The following is a 6,000-nucleotide window of genomic DNA, read 5'->3' on the forward strand; positions in this document are numbered from 1 at the left end:
TCTGTTCCGTATCCTGTATCCTGCATCGATCCCTGATCCAAGCCCCGTTATCTTGTATCCTATATCCGGTATTGATCCCGTCAATCCCGTCCTGTCTGGTATCCTGCTCGTCTGCCCCTGGCTTCCTGATTTCCCGCGCCTGACTTTTCTGCCCCGCTTACTTAAATAAGGCTTGGTGTGAAAACGTTACGCGTTTGGGTCTATCGTCTGTTCGGGTCCTAACAATAATTATGTGCTGATATAAAATTAAATTTAAAAATACAACCCCTAGCAAACATTATGGAATGACCAGTCTTGGGCAAGCACTCTATAATACATTTTATTCCGTAGAAAAAACTCCTATTACAAACATGAAACAATTGTAAGGTCATTCCAAAGTGCGACATACTGGCAGTCAGAAGGATTTAAATACATTTAGAAAAAACATCGCAATGGTCAGTGAATGTTACTTTTATAGAGCAAGTGCAGGGAAATAAATATGGAATCTCTCAATTCTGAGGAATGAAAAAAATGGAATCAGTGCATTTTCAGTAGAAAATATGGACACACCCATTCAATATACATATATAGTGAATAAAATAAGTTTTTGCTGTTCCTCCCACTTCAAAATAATGGAAGGGTCTGCAATTATCATCATAGGTGCATGTACACTGTGAGAGAGATAAACTAAAAAGAAAAATCCAGAAAAGACAACGCATGATTCTTTAACAATTTATTTGTGTGATACAGCTGACAAAAGGTATTTGAACACCTGTTTGTCATCTATAATTTTGACACTGAAAGACCTGTTAGTCCTCCCATTAGAAGTCCACCTGCACTCCAAGAATCATCCTGAATCGGATGCACCTGTTTGAAGTCAGTAGCTGCATGAAGACATCTGTCCAAACCATCCAATCAAGAATAATTTAACTTGTAACATGGCAAAGACCAAAGAGCTGTCCAAAGACACCAGAGACAAAATTGTACACCTCCACAAGGCCTGGAAAAGGGCTATGGAGTGGAGCCCCATGCAAGATAACCTCGTGGGGTCTCAATGATCCTAAGAAAGGTGAGGAATCAGCACGGAACTACACAACGGGAGTTGGTCAATGACCTGAAAAGAGCTGACCAGACCTTGGAGTTACCGCTGGGATTCGAGAAATTTATGACGTCAGAGGAAGATTTCATTTATTGAAGCAACAATCTTGCAGAAATCTCAAAGTATTTCCAGATATGAGTGGCTCTTTATAGTTTTAACACAGCATGAGTAAACAGTATAGCCCATCCCCTTTCACGTGGCGTGTACACGTGAAAGGGATTTTGTAATATCACTTATTAGGAAATGTTTTCCTCTCACTTTTCTCAGAAAAAGTCTTGGGTCACCTTGTTCCCTGCCAGAATCTCTTGGCAGGTCAAACGCCAGTCCTACGTCCAAGGCGATCATTAATAATATCTGTTTGCCAAGAATTCCCCGTAATGTAAGCAGTCTCTAATCTACAACAATCTTAACCCAGTCGATAATAACCGGAGGATCAAACTCTCAGAAAGCCCAGAAACCTGACTGATCTAAAGAAGATCTATGTGGAGGAGTGGGCCAAGATCCCTCCTGCAGTGTGTACAAACCTGGTGAAGGACTACAGGAAATGTTCGGCCTCTGTAATAGCAATCAAAGGCTACTGGACCAAATATTAACATTCATTTTGATTTCTGGATTTTTTTTTTAGTTTATCTCTCTAACAGTGCGCGTACAATGAAAATTTCAGACCCCTCCATGATTTAGCAAAATAGCAGGGTGTTATTTTCTTCACTCTATGTATGGAAAAAAATGTCTCGTTAACAGTCTGCGTTATAATTTTCAATTTAACGCGTGAAAATATACTAACTTAACAATTACAATTCCACCCAGGTCAAGCCGCGCTGTTCCAACAAACAAAGAAGAGTCACTTTCGTTTCCTGATGCTAACATGGCGTAGCCTGCTAGCGATGGGAAAGAGAACGGAAACACGTTTCGGCGGACTGTTTCGCTTTAAAAAAATGCCCGGTGGGAATCTCGCCAAGGCGAAAAAGAAATGTACTGAATTTAAATACCGTCGGAGCACTTCTTCCCTGATGTATCACTTGAACGCTAAGCAACCCGGTGCGGTGGTAGAGTCAGAGAGCGGACCTCGTCAAACGACCCTGGATCAGTTTGGTGCAAAAGATGGGTGTTTTACAAAGTTTACATAAGGAACTTGAATATTTTGTTAATGGAAGAGTTATCTTTGGCACGACAAGCTTTCTGCACTTTTCCTTTACTTGATAAAAAAATATTGTTGACATATTTTGGCATGATAACTGATATGCATCACCTCTGCCCGCTCTTCTGTGCCAACGGCCTCAGGCTCTGATTGGCTCTCTGTCCCTTTTTAAACCCACTCCTATCTGTCCCCTTTTGGCAGTCCGTCTGCGAACCTCAGTTAACACTAGGCAAGCTTTTTGGACCCTGACTCCCACCTGGTTTTGCTCCCGTCGTCCCCGGCTTTGACCTGTTTTTGATCCTGACCACGTCTACTCTGCCGTCCCGGCTTTCGACCTCTTTTTGACCCCGACCACGTTTACTCTCCTTTACTGGCTTATGACTCGCTTCCGACCCCACGTTTTTGCTCTCCTGTCCCTGCTACTGACCCATTTTTTGTTCCCGACTCCCTCATCACATTCTACAGGGGCACCATAGAGAGTATCCTGACCAGCTGTATCTCTGTGTGGTGTGGAGGCTGCAGCGCTACCGACTGGGGTAGTGTGAGGAGGGTAACGAGGACAGCAGAGAAAATAATCGGGACTACACTTCCCTCCATTCAGGACATTGGCCAGAAGCGCTGCCTATCCCATGCTAAGAACATTATCGGGGACCCCTCTCACCCCCATCATGGACTGTTCACTCTGCTAGCCTCTGGGAAGAGGTACTGCAGTGTGCGGTGCAGGACCACCAGGTTCCGCAGGAGTCTAGTCCCCCTGGCCATTAGACTGTTAAATGGTCAATCTAACATATAGTTAACCTAAATCTAAACGGCTGCTAATCTGACTTTTTGCACTACTGGCAGTTCTTTATAGCTTGCCACTCCTTGCACATTTGCTCTCTGCACTATTGTACTCACAGCGTTATTGTTACAGTGTTAATGTTACTGTTTACCTGACTTGTTAACCTGAATGCCCATCTTGCACATCTGGTTAGCTACTCCTCTTGCACTATCGGCACTATGGTAAAATACTATACGTAGCCATAATACAATACAACTTTTACTTATATCTGTACATTCGAGGAAACTGTGCGGGTCAGATGTATCGACATTTCGTTCTGTATACACGTGTACTAGAATGACAATAAAGTAGATCTGAATCTGAATCTGAATCCACTTCCGCGTCCAGAGCGACCTGCTTCCCGCGTCCAGCAACCACCGGTACGTGGGGGCAACCCTTTCTCTTTCTTCCAATAAAACTTGTGAGAAACGCAACGCAAGTGGGTCCTGTCTCCATTCTGGTCCTGACATATTTACACCAGCTTTACAGCACATTTACAGTTCAACAGTGCTGACATAAAGTACTTGAATACTGTATCTTTGTGATGAAAGCTATTTTTGTTTACTCTACTTTGTATAGGCTTATACCAATTGGCATAATAAATGTAGTCTTATTTTTCTATGCATATGTTTTTCATATTTATTGCTATTTGTAAAATCTGGATTAAAAAAATAATTGTGATTAATCATGATTTATTTATTTCAAAGAGATTAATTTGTTAATTTATTTTAATTTATTAATATATATATATATATATATATATATATATATATACATATATATGTAAATGTCAGAGCTGCTATGACGTCTAATTGTCCCCGCCCGTGTGGCGCCAGCTGCAGCTTGTTGACGGATTGGCTCCCTGTCAGTATTTAAACTTTGTCCTGTCAGCCCCCTTTTTTCGGTCCGTCTATGAATCTCTGTTTTTACTCGGCAAACCCTTTTTCGCCCGTCCTGTTTTCTGCTCCTGTTTGTTTCCTGCTACGATCTGTTTTGATCTCGACCACGTCTGTTCTCCCGTCCTGAATAACGATCCGTTTTTGATCTCGACCACGTCTACTCTCTTCTCTTGGCTTTTGTGAATAACGATCCGTTTTTGATCTCGACCACGTCTACTCTCTTCTCTTGGCTTTTGACTGTCTCCGATCCCGACAACGTTTTTGCTCTTCTATCCCGGCTACTGATCCATCTTTTCCTTTACCGACACCGCCATCGCTCGCCATGGAAGTCCCACTTCCACGGATCGAGGGCGCAACCCCATCCATTTCTTCTAATAAAACTTGTGAGAAACGTTACGCGAGTGGGTCCTGTCTCCGTTCTGGTCTGGACATTATATATATTATATCTTACACAGCTATCTCCGCTTCGCTACAAAATCAGAAAATACTGCATTTTCCAACACCAAGCAAAACATTTTTTTTGAAAGATTAAAAAGAAAATGATTAAATCTTTCAGCAGGATTTGCTTGATTAATCAACATTCTTAAGTTGCATTGTGCTGCTTGTTGTTAACAATCATCCTGATGAAAGGAACTTTGATGCTTTCCTATTGTACCCTACGTCATCCTGTTTGGCAATCACGGTTTCCCGATCCGGCAGCTTAACGAAAACAAATCCAGCCTGTGCTTTACAATAATTGGACCATAACGACTTTTTCATTGACTCCCTGAGACCTGGCATTTGCATGTCCATGAAATAAAGATGTCCTTTATATTGTAAATTACTGTCCACATTGGTATTGATCAACAGCCTTTTACACTTAAGGTAATTTCTTCTCGGTGGCAATAAAAGCTCCTAATAGCTTATTTGATAACGAGTCTGCCACAAACCTGTCAATGTTGCCATGGCTTGGTCTCTAAAAATGTCAGTTATAAAACAATGGATTGTGAATGGACCATATAACATGGGTGTTTCAAGTCACAAACCTGTTCAGCTTTCATTAACGTAAAAATCGGACTTTAGATGTAAAAGCCGCACCCAGTACATTTTTAAAGCAACAAAAACATTTTGTACATACATATGCTGCACCTGACTATAAGCCGCACAAGCCCACATTGAAACAGGAGATATTTACAAGTAAAGACGTTACATAGAAAGGGTTTTATTTGTATAAGGTACCTCAAAACCTTAGGGTTCTGACATCCCGCCTGTGGACTCCTGGACTTTTGATAAAAAAATACGTGTCTGAGTCACTACTCACTGTCATGCAACATATCTTTGGAAAGCTTAAACTCTTTGGATTCAAGATTCAAGCACTTCAAAATATACCTATCATAATTAGTCTAAAAAAACATACCCGAAAAATATAAAGCCGTGTCAACTCACCATTACGTCCCCTGGTCGTCTTAAACTTCTTAAAATGTCTGTGAAAATGACTTATTTAGATCAAGGACAAACCATAGAATCCAAACATGTAGAATATGTATTTCAAAACAAAAGATAATGCCAAGAGATAAATAGAAATCTGTTTCTTCAGAATTGAAAGTGGAAAATCTGTTGAAGAGTTAACCGCTTTATACAATTTGTCCATCTCTCGCGACTCTCACCACACTGCTTCACTACGCCTACTCGCCATATGGGACTGTCAACATAACTCATTCGCCGGCTACAGGAAGCAACACGAGGAAGTTGTTCTTCCTCAATATGTGGACACAAATCTAATCAAAGCCACTCCTGCCTTCTAATGCTGATTTATCATGCTGTAAGAAATTCCAGAGGCTTGATGAACAGCACCAAAACCTTTATAATATTTTTCTAAAATTAAACCAAAAAATGTATTTTTACATTTTAGCACAGAGGGACAATGCTTCTCAAAACGTATGAATATGTTATGGCAAGAGTCGGAAACCCATGGCTTGCAAGCCATGTATGGCTCTTTTTATGGGTACATATGGCTTAGAGATAAAATGTGACCTTTGCTGGTTCCCTGAATCGTTCCAAATGCCAACTGAGCAATTACGACTGT

This window comes from Urocampus carinirostris, chromosome 4, assembly GCF_059441175.1.
Source record: "Urocampus carinirostris isolate Australia breed hairy pipefish chromosome 4, RoL_Ucar_1.0, whole genome shotgun sequence".
In the NCBI taxonomy this organism is placed as follows: domain Eukaryota; kingdom Metazoa; phylum Chordata; class Actinopteri; order Syngnathiformes; family Syngnathidae; genus Urocampus; species Urocampus carinirostris.